Source organism: Ovis aries, chromosome 2 (genome assembly GCF_016772045.2).
Source record: "Ovis aries strain OAR_USU_Benz2616 breed Rambouillet chromosome 2, ARS-UI_Ramb_v3.0, whole genome shotgun sequence".
Classification (NCBI taxonomy): domain Eukaryota; kingdom Metazoa; phylum Chordata; class Mammalia; order Artiodactyla; family Bovidae; genus Ovis; species Ovis aries.
Window position 1 is genome coordinate 77,220,962 of NC_056055.1, and position 20,864 is coordinate 77,241,825.

At 37.2% G+C, this 20,864-nt stretch overlaps 1 protein-coding gene and 1 pseudogene across 24 annotated transcripts in view; one reads left to right on the top strand and one right to left on the bottom strand.

Moving 5' to 3' along the window:
* Positions 1-20,864, bottom strand: part of PTPRD (protein tyrosine phosphatase receptor type D) — a 2,474,579-nt gene that overhangs the window by 969,114 nt on the left and 1,484,601 nt on the right. The window lies entirely within an intron of this gene.
* LOC114112994 (large ribosomal subunit protein uL10-like) lies at positions 4,912-5,900 on the top strand (annotated as a pseudogene).

Here is a 20,864-nt window from a genome sequence, read left to right on the forward strand (position 1 = left end):
GTGCCTTTCTGTCTCTGCCCACCTCTAATTCTCTCTTCTCTTCCCTGCATTGTCTTAATTTAATGATTAGAATCAATTATTAAAATTTCTTTTCTGTATTCTTCATAGAGAGGCCCTCCATTGTGGTCTTCTGTCACTGCCTTTGTCCCAGAAAAGGCAAATTCAAAGAGCCCTCTGTTGTATTTTTTGTTTGAAGGTCATGAATTTACACAGACCTTCTTAAGGTAAGGGAATGAATTAGGAGCATCACCAGAAAGGATCAAATATTCTTTTTAACTCCATAGTCTCAGGTAATTGAATTATAGTTCTTATGCATTTAAAGTACTTTTTGTCTCCATAAAAATGGATAAACAAATAGGCAGAAATTGAGCAAAACATGAAAAAAAAGTCTAAATGTTCTATATTCACTTTAAGTATTATTTGAACAACTATAGTTCAGTTAGGGAAAATCATTTTTATCATGACCAATAAAGGCAAAAAGCTGCATGCCTTGCAACTTGCCTCCTCTCAGAAGAACTTCTGAGCACACTGGTAACAGCTGTATAAACAGATTCTGCAATACATGGTCACAGTGCTAAGCTGACAGCCTTACAATTACAGGAAGCTCCAGGGCTTTGGTCAAAAGTGTGTGAGTGTGTGTCTTCATAGTTTTCTCTTCCCTGGAGGGGTGTTTTCACCCATCACATATTAATGCTAACAGAGCTTTCTGACCCCAAAGTAAGAACACCTCACCTGTGAAGGAGTGTATGTTTTGCTTGAATGGTTTGCATATAAATACTAATACCTACCCAACCTTATTTAGCCCAGTAAATCTCTCAGAGGGTATAAGTCAGCCATTTTGACCACAAGCAGCTATAATTAGGTCAGATGAGGAATGCAAACCCTCTGCCATGAATCATGTTTCTCAACTCTCCAGATTTTAACAAATACTCCCAACTGACCGAAGATTAACATACATGACCCAGTGTCTCTTCAAACAGCAGGTGGAGACATGATGTTCATTTTTCTCGAGTTTATTTAAAGTCTAATATGCACTGAGCGGGTAACATGATTTGCATTTCAAAATCAGAAAATAAGGCCTATCTCTTGGGTTGGCTCACCAATCTCTGGGTTTTGGGAATTTCTCATTTAGGGAAATGTGACGCCTGGAAAATCCCATGGAGAGAGTTGCCTGGCAGGCTACAGTTCGTGGGATCTCAATGAGTCAGACATGACTGAGAGCACGCAGACACACACCCAAAACTTAAAAAAAAAAAACAAACAATAAAAGTAAAAGCAAAAACAAAAAATAACAACAGACACATAATTGGCAATAAAGCAAGTCCCCAGATGATCATCATCCAGTGCATTCTGATGCAGCAGCCTTGTGAAAAGTCTGTCTGTCTATCCATCTATCTAAGTCACTGATTTTTATTTTTGGATCACATGTTGATGCAAACTCAGAAAAACAAGAGAGAACTCAGCCTTCCTGTTCAGGAAGTGTGGATCAGTTTAAGAGTGAACAGCATTAAAATTGATCTCCTCTATTGCCTCACTATGTCTAAAGACCTCTGATATCCTATTTCATCCCTTATAGTATTTGTGATAGGAAAAGAAAGAAATTCAGGATCAGGAAGTCGAAGTGCCAGATTTGGGGTTGAAGGGCTAAGATGTGGAGCCCTGTAACAGGAATGTTGCCAATTATGGATTCCAGGGTTATGATCCCATTTCAGATCTATGTCAGGAAGCCCACTGAGCATCTCCCTGAGAGGGATGAGCACCTGAGCCTAGTAGCATGTAAAAGGACCCCCAGTGACTCCCTATTACCCACAAGGTAAAGTTATCATTTTTTTCCATGGTGCAAAGTTCTCTCATGGCTTGACTTTTGCCTACTTTTCTAGCAATATCTCCCCCACTATCCTAACACATGTTTACACATCCCCAGGTGTGAACATCTACTTGCTAGCAAATTTCACAGCTCTATGGTTTGACGTATGCTATTCCTGTGTGTGTGTGCTAGGTCGCTTCAGTTGTGTCTGACTCTTTGCAAAACTACAGACTGCAGCCCACCAGAAACCATTAACCTAACTTGTCTGTTGCTTTCACAAGCTGTACAATGTCATTCACCCTCTACTTTAGGGAACGTTTTATCTTAGCAGCTAATTTTGCTATGGGAGTCCTTGCTTCTTAGGGGGCCCTATCATTTTAAAAAAAAGAATGGCATAAAAACAAATCTAAAAATCATTTGGAAATTAAATTTTAAAACATTCCACAAAAATAAGAATATTTGGAATAATATGCCTATCAAATAAGACCAGATTTAGGGAATAGAAGAAAAGTAAAATAACTTTGAAATTTCTGAAAAGAACTATCACAAAATTTGCAAAGGCCAAGAGAGTTTCAGGAATGTCCAGCTGCAACATCTGAGAACTCATATTTACTTTAATTTTTGAAGTACATACTCACTTATTGGTATTTAGGTGTGCTTTCTCCCAGGATAAATGCTCTCAGAAGGTCAAAGGCATGACATCTGATTTTTCCCCTAAGGATCTAAGGTATCTATGAATTCTGTGAGCTTTCAGTATAAGCTTATTAATTGAAAATTTAAGTCTTCTTCATTGACAACTTTTTAAAGTTCTAAGCTGCCAACATTGAGTCTGGGAATTATTGATAAAATGGTATTTTATTTGTTAATACACAATAATTACTCTTATTAAAACTACATGCAAATATCACATTCATTATCTATTTTAATGGAACATATTTTTGAGCTTAATTGCATGTGTTTTGTGGGGTAAAAAGGGTATGTATATACTCTTATTCATTTCCTTACCTAAATCCCTCTCAAACTGCTTCAGTTTGAGTGATTTTTCATATGTTTGAAATTTCATTTGGGTTTACAGTGTACTGGAGTAAATTCCAATTTATGCCAAAGCAATAAGAAATCATTTGAATAATTCTGAATGAGGAACTGCAATCTTAATAGTTCTCTTTCCTTTTAGTGAAATGGCCCTAGTTGTACTGAGATTCAGTGATTGATAGAATTCATGCTATACTTGTTTTTCAGGACTGCCATAACAAATTAGCACAAGTTTGGTGACTTTGAACAAAAGAAATGAGATTGGTTGTAGAAATAAATTCATTTAGTGAGGAACTCTGTATTGCTGCTTTTTGTTTGCTTGTTTATTTGCTATCTTTTTGTTTGCTACCTAACAAAGTATTGCAGTTTTACTTATAATAAATTGAATTATTTGTAGATAGATATATTTTTAACATGTAAGGATGGCCAAATGGAAGATTCTTTTTCATTTCTGAATTATCTGTCAGTTTATATAACTTTCGATAGTGAAAGGATAGAATCCCAAAGATGACGAGGATTTGGAGTTGGTTTCAATAACATTCATGATGAACATCTGGAAGTCTTAGAAGTGATTTAGGAGAAATATCAGCACATGTTTCTTGTTGGATAAATCTCAATGGAAGAGGCATACAAACATTTGAAAATAATTCACTTCTTTTTATAACAGTCTTATAAAACCCTGCACACTCTTATTCCTTTCACTCTTCGTTCATGTATACAGGTCCTAAATTTGAATTCCTCTATCTGTAGACACCATAGCTACCAAATATTCTCAAGAATATAATATCTCCACTTTCCATGGCTGTTAGAATATTTCTGATTTATTGCTGTTTTATATCTACTCTACAGTATTCATGACTTAGAAACTGGTTGTAAAACTCTGACAAAGATCTCTTTCTGATGTTTCCATGATATAAATAAGCTTTGCTGGCTCCATAAAGAAGAAAATTCAAGTAGGTAACTAACAACTGCACTAAGCACAATAAATAAACAGAGCTCAAGTCAAATACAGATGAGATTTTGCTGTATGCAAACAGACATGGGAGAAAAACAATGAACATCTATAGCTCAGTGCCATTTGTGCATTAATTTGCTTTTAGGTTTTCAAGGACAATAAAACTGTATTTGCTTTGATTACAATGATGATTTTGTTTAAATTTTGATCTCAGTATTGCTGACTTCATCTATATCAATCAGTTTTCTTAAAAGCCATTTGCCTTTTAAGCTGACCAGAAAATACTGTTGCCTACTTATAAACTCAACTGAAGAGAGGCAAGGATAATGAAAATACCTTTGTATATCCAAAGGATTGCTATCTATTTTCAATAAAATGACAATGATCCAACCTCACAGTGATCTCACTGTCTCTGAAAACTCACAGTGTGATTCTAACAAAGAGAAGGTATGTAACATGAGACAACTATCTGTCCTGTCCTGCAAGCAGTCATATAAATGGAGTGGTTGGACCACACTGTCTCCTAGCACTGATAGGTTTATAAAGAGAAGGCAGAATAATTAGTCTGAAGGGAATTAGTCTGGCACAAACAATACTTAGTCTGGCACGAATACTAAAAAACATTGTAAACCACCACCAAGTTATGGTTTGTAATAGGGGAAACATGATGGTAAAATGTAAGCCAGTTGTCTACTATTAGAAGAAAAACAGCCGTGAGGGCATAGATTTTGTTCATTTTGCTCCTGACTATAAACCCTGTACCTAGAACAATCCTTGGCTTATGAAAGATGCACTCAAAATATTTTGCTAAATTAAGATTTAAAAGTGTTACACATGTGAGTAATGAGACATACACACTTACTCTACAGTGAAAGCTATTGCTTTGGGCAGAAGGTAGACTATTTCTAGAAAACAGTTCAATTTGCTTTTAAAGGTCTTTAGTTAGAAAAACTAACACCCTGCTTGTCTGACCCAAACTTTCTCTGTTGGTCTGCAGTCTTCTCTTTGACTCCACGCTTCAGAGAGCTAGCCCAAACCTCTGTTTCAATGACCTCTGTACCTAAGATTCCAGGAAGGTGGGACGACTGTAGTCTTTAAACTGCGGAGCCCCTCTTTTGCCAGGCGTCCTCGTGTGAGGACAGCATCTTTAAACCCTGCATGGCAATCCCTGACACACTGCCGTGATGCCCGGGGAAGACAGGGCGACCTGGAAGTCCAACCGCTTCCTTAAGATCATCCAACTTCTGGATGATTATGCTTCATTGTGGGAGCAGACAACATGGGCTCTAAGCAGAGGCAGCAGATCCCTATGTCCCTCTGAGGGAAGGCTGTGGTGCTGATGGGCAAGAACACGATGATGCACAAGGCCATCCGAGGGCATCTGGAAAACAACCCAGCATTGGAGAAACTGTTGCCTCACATCCGGGGGATCGTGGGCTTTGTGTTCACCAAGGAGGACCTCCCTGAGATCAGGGACATGCTGCTGGCCAGCAAGGTGCCAGCTGTCACCTGTGCTGGTGTCAAAGCAGCGTGTGAAGTCACTGTGCCGGCCCAGAACACTGGTCTGGGGCCCAACTAGACCTCCTTCTTCCAGGCTTTAGGCATCACCACTAAGATCTCCAGGGGCACCATTGAAATCCTGAGCGATGTGCAGCTGATTAAGACCGGAGACAAGGTGGGCTCCAGTGAAGCCACGCTGCTGAACATGCTGAATATTTCCCCCTTCTCTTTCGGGCTGGTCATCCAGCAGGTGTTTGACAATGGGAGCATCTACAACCCTGTAGTGCTTGACATCACAGAGGAAACTCTGCACTCCCGCTTCCTGGAGGGTGTCCACAATGTTCCCAGCGTATGCCTGCAGATTGGTTACCCGACTGTTGCCATCTGTGCCCCATTCTATATCATCAGTGGGTACAAGTGGGTCCTGGCTTTGTCTGTGGAGACTGATTACACCTTCCCACTTGCTGAAAAGGTCAAGGCCTTCTTGGCTGATCTATTTGCATTTGTGACTGCGGCCACCACCGCAGCCCCGCCCCAGGCAAGGTTGAAACAAAGGAAGAGTCGGAGGAGTCTGAGGAGGATATGGGATTCAGTCTGTTTGACTAATCGCCAAAAAGCAGCCAACCTGGCCAGCATTATTTGTGAAATGACAAAATAAAGCCTTACTTATCTTAAAATAAGTAAATAAAATAAACTGCTGAGCCTTAAAAAGGTTCTTGCCAGGAGCAAAGTCCCACGAGGCAAGAACACGACTGCCTTGAACTTTAAAACATGGAAACTTACATTACCACATGTAAACTAAATAGCCAGTGGGAATTTGCTGTATGATGCAGGGAACTCAAACTGGGGCTCTGTAACAACCTAGAAGGGTGGGATGGGGAGGGAGGTGGGAGGGTTCAAGAGGAAGGGGATATATGTATACCTATGACTGATTCATACTGATGTTTGGCAGAAACCAACACAATTCTGTAAAGCAATTGTCCTTCAGTTAAAAAATAAAGAAATAAAAAACAGAACAGTAGGAAGGTATCTCAGACTTCACCCAGTTAATATCTTCATTGTTGACAGTGAGAAAAAATTAGAAGAAAGGCAACTTGTCCCCAGTGACTCTGGAAATCAGTCATAAAGCCAAAGACTACAATCCAACTCCCTTGCTGAATCCAACTCCCTTGCTGCTTGGTTCTAAGACCACAAAAAAGAATGACAATAACAGTGCTAGCCTTTGAAATTATAAAGATCTCAAGACTTTCAGACTCCATCACTGAAAAAATATAACTGGAAGACCCCTTGAAAATATATCCCAAATCATATTATTCCCCCTCTCACTTCCCTCACATTCATCTCTCACTTTCTCTTCTGAGAATATCTGCATTCAGGCTCTTACCTTTGTTCTTTTCTTTTTTCTCTTTTTTTTTGTATTTTATTTTTTTCTGCAGATGATTCTAACATTCTTGCCTAAGTGATTCATGTTTTTCTAATCTAATTCCAAACACTGACCTTATAAAAATTCATCATTTTTCTCAAGAGAATGAGAATGAAATGACTTGTAAAAATGTTTCAACCAGTGACTGACAGTTTGGAGACTAGAACCCAGATTTCTTGTGTTCCAGTCTAGGTTCTTCTATTATAAGGCATTGTAAGGGAAATAACAATGTCCTGATTAATTCTAAGAATCCAAAAATGGATAAAATTACACTATCAAATTCCATCCTCTTATATGAAATTGACAATTTCCCTGTCCTCTTACAAAGGAAGAGCCTGAATACAGAAGACCAAACTGCTTCTCCATTTATAATTAAATCCTCAAATTTCTTTTTGTCTAACTTTTGTAGACTTCTACATTCAGTGGGTCTACTATATTTATTTCCCTTTCAGGATCAAGTTGTTTTATTTACCATCCCAAGAACAAACAAAGCTCCTTACTTTTGCCCCAACTCTCCAAGATAACTCAATTCAATTCATCCTCTGTCAGTCTCCCTCTCCCTCCCTTATAATGTATTGAATATAATTAAAATATCCAAAAGAAATTTATTGATATCTCAATTGTGGGCCATATGTTGTCATATTAAAAGGACACCTGGATAAAAGAGAAGGACACCTGCAGATGCCCTAGTAAAATCTCTTTGAGTGAGTCAAAAATAAAACTCTAGAGGAGTTGTGTGATTTTGTAAAGGATTCCAGGTACTATGGAGAAATCTGAGGAGAAGAAAGAAAATAAATGCAATTTCTTTATATGGCCAGGAAATTATAGATAATATATAGTTGCATTTCCATTTTACATATTGAGAATATGGTAGTTATATAAACTATATGAGATATGATTTGGGGAATGAAGATCTGGTTTTCATTTTTTCCAAGCCCAAGCTTTTATTCATTAAATCAATCACACCTTAATTTTAAGAGTGATAGAAAGATACAAAAATAAGCTTTTTATACATAATATTTAATAACCTCTGTGCCAGGGAAAAGAAGGTGTGAAGTTTATCTATTAGTGGGGATATTCAGGACAGGCAGTCTAAAGAAGAATTTTCTGAACTGATCCTCTGAAATAGGGACTTCATAATGAAAAAAGCACAGGCAGTGCTAGTAGAGGAGCATTCATTCCCACTCTCAAAATAACAGCTTTTAGCAATAGTGGTTATGAAAGAATCTAAAGAGTAATGCAGAGTACGAGCAAATTAATATATATTTTTAACTTATATATACAACATGCATATATATGTATATATCTTTAAAATAATAGCTACAACAGGCTGCTAGATAAACAAAACAGCCATAAACATTGCAAGCCTGACAGCTGCAAAAATAAGAACTGAAAGTGACAGTAGCCAACACTACTACTCAGGGCTGAAGCACGTAATTTACATCTTAGTGAAATTAAACATACTATAATAGCTTAGCTTCCAGGCAACAATACTATTAGATTTGCAGTAGTAGTTTATGACATCATCTGAAACCCCAGGATACACATTTGAAGCTGGCTATTATGGTTAGTAATCAGTAGTGCTGTTCTGGTTAGTTTTTCATTTAATTCATTGCAGGCTTCTATTAAAAAAGAAGACAAATATCAGCAGTTGAGGATGCTGTTTTTTTGCAAAAGCTGTTAAGCCTCAGGTTGCAGTGATGTCATATTCTAAAATCAGTAATAATAGCTTATATTTGAATAGCATTAAGAGGTCAGAATTATATTGAAAATATGATAATTTAAGCATTTCAATAGTCAATAACTATAATTTGGGGATTTCTAACTCAACTTTTCCAAAATGTTTCTTAACAAACTGTCAATATCCGTACCCTGGCAGAGTAACAATAAAACCTATGGCTGTAAGTAATGGTTTTATATTATACAGCAGAAGTCTCAACCAGATATACTATAATCAGACCATTAGAAGTGCCAACACCTCAGGGGAGGAGTATCTATGAATTTTAAAAATGTTTCCAATTTTTGGTGTATAAATTAATTTCTTTGGTGATGGAGAATATGTCACTACATAATTTTTTAAAATACCCCTTTTTCCAAAAAGTTTATGGACTTCGTTAATCATAAGAGTGATTCTCAATGGTTAGGAAAAGCTTTTTAGAATCTCCTGTGGTGAGTATGAGAAAGGACCATTTAGTTAAGTGTCATTGCTTTCCACTAGATGATTCTAAGATCCTTGATTTTCAAGGATTTCGTGGCTTTCTTACTCAGTCTCAAGCACTAAACTGGTAAGAATTCTACCCTGATTGCAAGAGCACGCTTGAGGACTAGGGAGACGAAAATGACTTGGTGAAAAGTCTTTGACAGACTCTTGAAACTGTCACAACATTGTTAACCAGCTAGACTTCCTGGCGCGAGTTGTGAAGAACTTGCTGCTAATACAGGAGACGTTAGCGATGCAGGTTCAATCCCTGGGTCAGGAAGATCCCCTGGAGGAGGGCCTAGCAACCCACTCTAGTATTCTCACCTGGAGAATCTCATGGACAGAGGAGCCTGATAGGCTGCAGTACAGAGGGTCACACAAGAGTTAGATATGACTGAAGTGACTTAGCATACCCACGCATGCCAAAATAGAATACAAAATTTAAAAAATATATGTTTGACTAATGATTTCAAGATCTGGAACTTGACAACAATTTTCTAGAGATTCTTTTGCCTTTATTTTGCAGCTGAGTTTTTCCCCCCTCACTCAATGAATGTAGCTACATATATAAGTGAGAAGCCTCAGAAAAATGGAGGTTTAAGTGGAATATTGGATCACATATTGAGTTAATCTGGTCTGAAGTAGATGACTACCTTAAGTAACCAAATTGAAAGAAATCCGCCTCAGGTATCTCACTGAACAATGCATAAGCTCTAGCATCCTTAGGAAAGTAATGAAAAAACCTTCATTATAAGGTTTTTGGAAACTTAATGGTTCTGCCTTTAGTGCCTCCCTCTGAGTCACGTTACATAAACTCTATATGATTATCACCAATAAGCACCAAGTGCTTAGAAATAGTAAGTTTAGAACAGGTGGCAAGGAGAAAAAAAGGTTCAGAGAATTGTGTAGTAATGCACTTTTAAGATCTAGAGATCTGTGAATATAATGTCTATGGAGTAAAACTTGCCACTCTAAAATATTTCCTTAGAAATAGTTTGAGCTGAAAACAATCAAGGCCCAAAGGACTTTCAAAGAAACATTGACCTTTCCCCTAACTGACTTAAGAATATAGAGGACCTGTTTCAGTGAAGGAGCTCTCACTACAACTAGGTGTTCAGTTCAGTTCAGTCACTCAGTTGTGTACCACCCTGTGTGACCCCATGGACTACAGCACACCAGGCTTCCCTGTCCATCACCAACTCCCAGAGCTTACTCAAACTCATGTCCACCCACTTGATAATGCCATCCAACCACCTCATCCTGTGTCATCCCTTTCTCCTCCTGCCTTCAATCTTTCCCAGCATCAGGATATTTATTTTCAGATGAGTCAGTTCTTTGCATCAGGTGGCCAAAGGATTGGAGTTTCAGCTTCACCATCAGTCCTTCCAATGAATATTCAGGACTGATTTCCTTTAGGATGGACTGGTTGGATCTCCTTGCAATCCAAGGGACTCTCAAGAGTCTTCTCCAACACCACAGTTCAAAAGCATCAATTCTTCAGTGCTCAGCTTTGTTTTATAGTCCAACTCTCGCATCCATACATGACTACTGGAAAAACCATAGCTTTGATTAGACGGACCTTTGTTGGTAAAGTAATGTCTCTGCTTTTGAATATGCTGTCTAGGTTGGTCATAACTTTTCTCCCAAGAAGCAAGCATCTTTTAATTTCATGGCTGCAGTCACCATCTGCAGTGATTTTGGGGCCCCAAAAATATAAACTAGGTGTGGCAGGCAGCAATTAGCAGACTCTGTTAAAATTCCTTTCTAAGTCCTATTGTCTCTGGAAGGTTCAGCAAACATTCGTTTAGGAAACTTTTGCTTTTCCATTTCCATGTCAATTTCCTTCCTCCCCTTTTAGGTTCCAAACCCCCAACATTCTGTACTGTCTTGAGCTAAAGGCTGTAGTTAAGGTGAGGTTAAAAAAGGCAGTACTTAGCAGCAGCAGCAGCAGCAGCAAGCTGAGGGAAATCAGTCCTGAATATTCATTGGAAGGACTGATACTGAGCTGAAACTCCAGTACTTTGGCCACTGGATGTGAAGAACTGACTCACTGGAAGAGATCCTGATGCTGGGAAAGGTTGAAGGCAGGAGGAGAAGGGGACAACAGAGGATAAGATGGTTGGATGGTATTACTGACTGGATAGACAAAGAGTCAGACATGACTGAAGGTGAGGGTTCCTGCCATTTTGGTGAGTTATTTAATTTTTCTTCATCTCTCCCACATTTACATGTTATTTAACTTTTATTTGATTTTATGCTGTTAATCTGTCTCTCATCACCTTACTTCTTAGACCAACCAGAAGAATCTAGAAGGGTAGAAGAAAATTCCTTCCTCCCTCCCTCACATGTCCCAAAGGATGGCAGTCAGAGGTCACTAAATGTCTAGGAAAGATGAAGTTATGAAAATTGACGTGAACAGAGTTTAAGATAAAACATCATAGAGTTTAAGATAAAACCTCCTAGCCTTGGCTAGACCATGCCTTAGTGACTGTCAAAGAGAAAACCTCAAGTGTTAAATGGTCCCCTGATATTCACCCTAATTACTCAGAATTTAACAGACAGAGAATGGAAGGGATACCAGAAGAGAACTCAACAAGAAAAATTATTTTCTTGAGCTAGCTTTAAATGACATTGCTAACTATATTTTTGAAAATAAATGCTATACATGGAAATAAGGCAAGTAGATAAAAATCATCTGCCTCTTGACTCTCAAAAGTGAAAAAGGCTAAAAGAAACCAGTGGTTTAACCCAGAACAGTAGTCTGAATGAAAGATTAGCTAAATTCCTGAACTTGAAATATGAGAACATTAAGAATAGGAGACTGAGGCACATGGTCTTGACTCTAGAGACTGCTGTAAAGGGAATATATTGAAAGCCATGATTCAAACAGAAAAAGAAAATCATGTTTACTAAAACTACCTATTTCTTCCTCTAGGAATGCAACGTCTTTCATCTCTTGCATGAGGGAAAAAATATCCTTGGACAGTTTTAGTTAAAAATGCCAATATGTACAATCACATTTTGGGGCAAAATTTTTGGCATTTCAATATTTCATTTCTAGGCCAGCTTCCCTGTGCTCTTTCCCATGACCTTTTCTTTTTTTTTTCTTTCTCCCAATTCTTTTGTTTCTTTATTTGGATTAGAAAAGATGACATAAATTATAGTGCAAATATGTTGCTGTTAAAATTCGAAAAGACTTGGTTTAATAGCACTATGGCATGCTAACCCTAAATATTACAATTTCAACAGATGACAGAAAAGGAAAACGTATCAGAAATGTCAATGAATAGAGTAGACTCATGGATAAAACTAGATGACATGTACTTACTGACAATCATTTTTCCCTGTTTTCCTTTAGGACAAAAAGTGGAGAAATACTGGGCATGATGTTTGCAAGTCTGTCCTTGAGGGGGTCTATAATTATACTGTCCCATACTGCAGTCAGGAGCAACTCAGAAGCAGCACAAAGATGAATCACTTAGCTAATTCTTTGGTATTTTCTCACAATTCTCTTTTCCATGTAGAATTTATTCTTTAATAGCCATCAGTACTGAAACTTATGTTTGCAAAAGTGAGTGAGTTGATTAATAGGTATTTTATACATCTGGTATTTTCTCATAAAAGACTGGAAAACTTATTTCAATTATCATACCACCAACAAGGATGCAATCTGTTCACAAGGCCTGTTTACGAATGGCTGCTTTGGGTAATGGCTGTTTTCTTAGCACGGGAAATGAAATATAATATTATTAAACAGAGATATGCAGAATGAGGTGTCAAGTTATCCATCTTCCTGATGTTTATAGGCTTCATTTTTTAGAATGTTTATTTTATTTTATGGGACCACACGTTAAAATATCTCCTATTTGAAAGGATCTAATTTCTTTTACTCTGGGTTTAATGTCCTTGAATATTAACATTTTCAAACTTGTAAGCAATCAGCTAAGAAAACCTGTGGTAGGTACCTTATTAATTCCATTTAGATACATGTGCCATAATGAGATAGACAATAAAAGTGAACATTTTATCTTTGCATGAGAATAAGAACTGGTCTTTGCCAGGAGGATAAATGATTTTCATTTTTAGAGACCACCTGTGACAATATGGAGGGAGTGGATAAGGACTGGTGGGAAAAAAGAAAAAAAAAAAACATCAAACAACAAAGAGTTTGTGTGTGAGTGCACGTGTGTATTTCTGGAGGGAGGGGTATGAATCATGACACTGAAATGGAAATAATCGAACTCAGTTTTGAACAGCATTAGCAAAATCATTGGAAGTGTTTAGATCTATCTACTTTGGACTCAGTATGGCCCTTTAATCCTTTCACTGTCTATTAATTGCCAATTTGAGGGGTGGAAGCAAGAAAGAACGAACCATTAAATTTTCATTATTAGTATTATTTTCCCAAGAAGGCATGCTACTAAGAAGTGGATCTACTTGTAGATAAAGGAAAGCAAAAGTATTTCCTTTTTATACTAAAGGAAAGAAACCACTCAGACAATGTAGATTGTAGAACTTTACAAAAGCTTCTTACAGAAAATATGAACTTTAGTCAATAGTGTAACATAACCATTCTGAATATATAATTGCATGGTCCATTTTCAAGTAACCCTTGTAAAGACTCTGCATAGTTGTTGGTGGTTTTTCTTTTTAATACACTGTAACTTCTTCATGAAAGCATATTCTTGGTACTTAGCATACTGTCTGGCTCACAATAAATATGCAATTTTTTTCTGAATTAATTAATATGTATCACCTTTCAAATATAACCATTCCTGTTTAAAGCTGCTATGTTGAACATATCATCTACCAATTATAGTTCTGTAATTTTGTGGCTTGTTTGTCATAAGAATCCTCTCTGGTATACTTTGTCAAAAATTAATTCAACAAATATCAACTCATTACATACCATTTTTCAATCTTTGTTTAGGTAATGGAAAGGCAACAATGAAAGTATCAGAGAAGACTCTGCCTAATGGATATTTATATTCTAGTGGAAGAAATATGTCATAAACAAGTAAATAAACAAGATGATAATTCGCTCAGTTGTGTCCGACTCTTTACGACCCTGGCCAGAATACCGGAGTGGGTAGCCTTTCCCTTCTCCAGGGGATCTTCCCAACCCAGGGACTGAACCCAGGTCTCTCACATTGTGGTTGGGTTCTTTACCAGCTGAGCCACAAGGGAAGCCCTTTCACTATTAAGCAATCATTGATGAGTTAGGGAGTAATCAGGGATTAGACAGGGAAAATATTTATATGAGGTGTGAGGGACAGCACCTCTGAAAAGGTGGCATTTGAGCAGTAGAGATGGGGGATAATAACAACCCGGTGCTGCAAAGAAGGGCAGGGAGTGTGTTCCCGGCAGAGGGAAGAGCGAATATAAAAGTCTTCAGGCGGCGAAGAACTTGAAACATTCAAGGAAATGATAGGTCAAGGTAGCTGAACTATGGTAGAATACACAGAGTATAATGTGTTCATGTTGGAGGGTTAGGAGAGGCAGGCCAGGGCAAAGACTGAAGGAAAATTTTGAATATAAGAGTAAAGGGACACTCTAGAAGGGGTTTAGGCAGAGGGACGGAATGATCTTATTTATATTGTATAAAAATTTCATGGCTACTGGATATAGAATGAAATATAGCAAGAAATATGGATTCAAAGAGACCACTTTGAGATGCCTGGTTGAAGTAGGTAGCAGAAAAGATGAAGAAAAGTTAACAAATTTGGGAGGTATTTGGAGGTAATATCAAAAGAACTCATTGGTACAATAAATATAGGGGGTAGAATCTAACAATTTGTTCAACTCAGGCTTTCCTCAAACTAATTGGACCATCAAAGCTTCTTTGTATCCCTAGATATCCCTATTAATAGTACATGCTCTGCAAAATTGAATTGGGAAAGTATCTACTTGTGATTCCTCTTAATCATTGACTTGATGGATGTTAAATAGCGAGGATCAGTTGGAAGACGCTCTCAGGTTAAAACTTCTGTGATAAGACATAGTATGAAAAAAAAAAACAGATGTAGCATGCATGTTTATCTGTGTGTTTATCTATGTGTGTTTGTGCATATGAATACACATTTCCCTCAAGAATGGCACAGAGTTACCTTCCTTCACTGACAGAGGCACTGTGATATTGAAAACATCTCTGGACCCACACTGAGGAGGATGAAACTATTCCTTTTGCTCTTAGACATCTCAGCCTTGAAACACATGTCTGCCTATTCTGCACCAGGTTTTACTGGTCAACACAGACTGTTAAGAGCCTAGATTACTGTTCTTGGGCTGGGTTAGTCTAAGACATCAGCCTTAAGAGTTAGGATGGCTTTGGTCCCCAAGATAAGAGCCACTAGCCCTGGGAATATTGCCTTCCTTCCTCTGGGTATATTGCCATTCGAAGGTCAATCCTAATATGTAATCAAATGACCCATCTGTGTCTTCTCTAAAGTGTGAATTAGTGTACACACTCATTACTCACCTCCTTCCTTTTAGAACAAATTGCTTCTGACAACAGTGAATGAAACAGCTGTGTCTGTGTGTGTCTGCATGTGTTTCTATAAAAGGAGGATTCTCGGACTATACCAGAATGTCCCCAGGCCGTGAAGGAGATTGAGCTGTGTAAACCAACCGTGCCTTATGTTCCATGGGGAAAAAAAGAAATGAGGAACAGAACACCTCAACTGAATTTATTATAATAAATTTCTTGGGGTAATAAAAGACATCAGCTCAGCCCTAGAGGGAAAGTAGGTTACAGCTCAGCTAAATGTCCTTATCTAATGTTGCTTGACCCTAGCTAACATTTCAAGCCTAAGTAAAGTCCTATCACTGGTACATTCTGGCCTGTTTAGTAATTTCATCAGCGGCATTGATTTAAATGTCTTTTTGAAATTGTCTGACAAACACTCATAGCAGTCATTTTCAGATCACATGCCCATAACGTGATGGTCTCTCCTTTAAGGCATGTTCTCTTCCATGATGTAAGGGAATCTTTCTAAATCCCTAATTCTATGTTTCACTAACTGGATACGAAAAAGTAAGTCATACTGATATTTTACAGCCATTGTAAAGAAAAAGAGACTGCTTGCAAATTTGTGGATGTATTGTGTTCTGTGTCTGTACATGTAGTCCCTTTGACTGCAGTGCCCTTCCTCCATTCCCATATGCCAGAAAAGCATTTTCAGTATCTCTGCATTTGTGAACCTCTTCATAATATCTAAGGAGAGCTGAGAACTATGCTTTAGTCACCACTGTACCTAAGACAAGCTTCTTTTACCTCATTCATTAAACCAGGATTCAACATATTGTCTGCATTTGCAAAACCTAATTTTTAGTATTAGAATGAAGTAGATTAGCATTAAATAATACTAAAAATTGGTTTTGCAAATAAAAAAAATTGTGTTGATTCAGACTTATCAGAAATATGACATTCCTTATTTTTACATGTGGTTGTATATATGATTATACAAAAGGATCTCATGAATGAATATTAAACAACAGTGTTACTTTATTTATTGTACACAGCTATCTGCAACTGTCCCCAAATAAAACTATACCTATAATAAACCATGAAAAATGATAGGTGGTAATGAAAGTTTCCCATCTGGAAAAGACCCTGGTCCAGATGGATTTGCTAATGAATTTTATAAGATGTTTAACCAACCTTTGAAGAATATCTCAGACATGTTTGATTACTTTAAATTACCAACATTTTTGGAACTACCGCTGTGGGTTCTCAAACTAATCTTTATAAACTGCCAAGAAATGCTAAAATCCAGAATCCATTTCTTAAGAACACCCTTCTTTCACAAAAATGCTGAAAAAAAAATTCAGCCCAGTGATACAGTGTTTCCTCTTTGAAAGGATACTTTTTTAGGTCAAAAGATCGGCAGAATATCTTAGTATTGATTAAATAATTTATTCACAGAACATGATCTCTTATTTGAAATTAACCAATATGCTATTTATAAAGGCTTCCCAGGTGGTCCGGTGGTAAAGACTCCCCCTGCTATTGCAGGAGACACGGATTTGATCCCTGGGTCGGAAGATTCCCTAGAAAAGGAAATGGGAACCCACTCTAGTATTCTTGCCTGGGAAATCCCATGGCCAGGAGACTGGCAGGCTACAGGACATGGGTCACAAAGAGTAAGACACGACTTAGCGAATAAACAACAATGATATACTATACGATGCTACTGCTGCTGCTAAGTCACTTCAGTCGTGTCAGACTCTGCGCGACCCCGTAGATGGCAGCCCACCAGGCTCCCCCGTCCCGGGGATTCTCCAGGCAAGAACACTGGAGTGAGTTGCCATTTCCTTCTCCAATGCATGAAAGTGAAAAGTGAATGTGAAGTCGCTCAGTTGTGTCTGACTCTCAGCGACCCCATGGACTGCAGCCTGCCAGGCTCCTCCGTCCATGGGATTTTCCAGGTGAGTACTGGAGTGGGTTGCCATTGCCTTCTCTGATATCATATTCTAAATTATTTATCCGATCAGTTTACTCTTATGCCTAAAATCTTGCAGTTAGCTATTTATCTCTTCAAATAAGGCTTTGGCTTCTTTCAGTTCAGTTCAGTCACTCAGTCGTGTCTGACTCCTTGTGACACCATGGACTGTGGCACACCAGGCCTTCCTGTCCATCACCAACTCCCTGAGCTTACTCAAACTCATGTCCATTGAGTCAGTGACGCCATCCAACCATCTCATCCTCTGTCGTCCCCTTCTCCTTCTGCTTTCAGTCTTTTCCAGCATCAGGGTCTTTTCAGATGAGTTAGTTCTTCGCATCAGGTGGCCAAAGTATTGGAGTTTCAGCTTCACCATCAGTCCTTCCAATGAATATTCAGGACTGATTTCCTTTAGGATGGACTGGTTGGATCTCCTTGCAGTCCAAGAGACTCTCAAGAGTCTTCTCCAACACCACAGTTCAAAAGCATCAGTTCTTCAGTGCTCAGCTTTCTTTATAGTCCAACTTTCACATCCATATATGACTACTGGAAAACCATAGCTTTGACTAGACGGACCTTTGTTGACAAAGTTATGTCTCTGCTTTTGAATATGCTGTCTAGGTTGGTCATAACTTTTCTACCAAGGAGTAAGCATCTTTTAATTTCATGACTGCAGTCACATCTGCAGTGATTTCAGAGCCCCCCAAAATAAAGTTTGTCACTGTTTCCACTGTTTCCCCATCTATTTGCTATGAAGTGATGGGACCAGATGCCATGATCTTAGTTTTCTGAATGCTGAGCTTTAAGCCAATTTTTTTCACTCTCTTCTTTCACTGTCTTCAAAAGACTCTTTAGTTCTTCTTTTTCTGCCATATGGGTGGTGTCATCTGCATTTCTGAGGTTATTGATATTTCTCTGATGTTATGATATTGGCTTCTTTAGAACTTTTTGTTATTACCATGTCTATTAAATGGAATAATATGCTAATTAGAGATACATAGCTGATTGTGCTCTTAAATATGGTGGGGAATTTACTATAATGCCTGTTCAAATTTCATGGTATTGTGAAACATAAAATAACCCTAGAATGACAGCAGCATAATAATATATTATTTGCAAAATCCCCTCAGAAATTCACTTTCTAAAAAATTAGCACTCAGTGCATCAAACCAAGGAAATGTCTGTTTTAATGTAGGATGATGGGTTTGGGAAGTTGAGAGCGTGGATAAGCAGGATTTTGCCAGGTGCAGAAAGGTAGTATTTGAGCAGATAAATAGCAGCATGAGTTAAGTTGGCTGGGTGGAGGAAGCCTATGTTGATATAAGAACTTTTAAGTGTCCTGAAATGTCCACACATTTTTAACGTTAATCATACCTGGCTTCTCTGACTTTCCATTTTCTCATTTATAACATGGACATTATAATATTTACCTTAAAGTACTATTAAATGAATTAAATAATATTCTGGAATGTGGAAGGTGTATTTAATGTTATTTTTCTCTGTCACTATTAGATATCTTAGATACACACACACACCACACACAATGTATTTTGATTAGAGCAGAGAAGGTTATTTGCAAAACAGGTTGCTATAGCTCTTTGCCCTCTTCATTATTTATATGCCCCAAAACACTCCAGTTTGTACTTGAACAACAACAAGGCAGGAAAAATATTTACTCATTTATAAATTCAAGGGGATAGATCATAGCATATAGTTGCCTAAAAAGTTAATGTTTAATGTAAAAGTTTACCTTTTGACCATATCTGGCAGGCATGATCATAAAGACAGCAATAAGTTTCATTTTCAGATAATAGTCCCATATTAAGTTTACTTAATAATGTATATGATTAATCATATGTGTATATGATTAAACACGTGCACATGTATAGCTAGTAGTAGATATTTATACTGAATAAAGGATTTTATCTGCCAATATAACCATAGAAGATAAAGCCAGTTACACATCCTTCTTTTCTCTTTATCAAGAATTAGGAAACACACAGAAACAATTTAAAAGCCATAACATGCTCATAAACTTAATTTGAACATTATTTTTGTTGTTTTTCTTTTGTAAGAATCGGTACTTCTATTGAAGATAACATTACAAATAATAAAATTTCGCTAAGTGATAAATGGAGGGACCACTGATTTTTTTTATTCTTAAAAAAAGATAGATATTTTAAAAATGCAGTAACTACCATTTTATATAAAAGTGAAAACAATCTTCAACTTTCCATTTGTCTTCTTCCTACTACTCTCTAACTATGAAGGAGTCAGCTTTAACAGCATAGTCTATTACTCTCCAGATAGTTTTTTTTTTTTTAAACTATGTAGTTTAATATATGTTAATATATTACTTTTTTCTTTCCAAAATCGGGTCAAAGTATACATTCAGAGTAAGAGACAATTCATATGCTTTTTTGTTGTTGCGGTTGCTCCACTTTTAAACAATACACAGAATATATAGATTTGCCCTTTTTTTGAAACAGTTGCCTATTTTTACATTATGGGAATGCTCAAGGATTTAACTGGATCATTCTATACTAGTTCTGCTGGGGTATATCCAGTATGCCATCAATACAAATAATGCTTTACATGGCAGGAAATTTTTAGGAAATGTGTTACTATTAGGAGCCGAGTGAATACAGAAACTATATTCCCACTTGGAGTCTGAGGAGACTTGCACAGAGAAACATTCTCATGAGACATATGAGGGTTAATTAACTCAGTAGAAATGAGACTAGGCCTAAAGTTCAGAAATCAGGTTGTGGGTCATATACCAAGAGATGGTGACTGCAGAATGAGTGATCCCAGGACCTCAAAAATTACTTTATGACACTGATTGAATTATATATATGAGAGGGAAAGCAATAAATATAAACTGGAAGGGATAAAAATGATAATTCAAAAAACAACAAAAAAAGTCCTGGTATCTATAAGTGACTATACACAGTAGCAGGACACACTGTTCATGTAAAAGAGGTTACTTCTTGCACTTTTGTACATATCATCAGTGCATATATACAATAAATAAGTAGAATATGAAATTGAAAACATTATTTACATTATCACTACAATGAAATATGCAAGTATAAGAATAGCAAAATGTTTATAAGATCTATGTGTATGAGAAAAACTACAAACTGATGACTGTTATCAAAGAATGGAATAAACAAAACAATATTTTATGTTCACGAATAGGAAGACTCAATATTGTCTAGATGTCAATTGATCTAGAAAACTGATCTGAAGATCTTACAACTTGATCTACAGACTCAATGCAATACTAATCAAAATCCCAGCAAGTTACTTTGTGGGTACTGACAAATTAATTCTAAAGTTTTATGATTCTTGCAAAAGAACCAGAATAATCAACACAATATTTAACAAGAACAACAATGATGGAGGGCTTCCCCTGTCTAACTTAAAGACTTACTATAAAGCTACACCAATCAAAACAGTCTGGCATTGGTAAAACAATAGAGACATAGATAAAGAGAATGGAA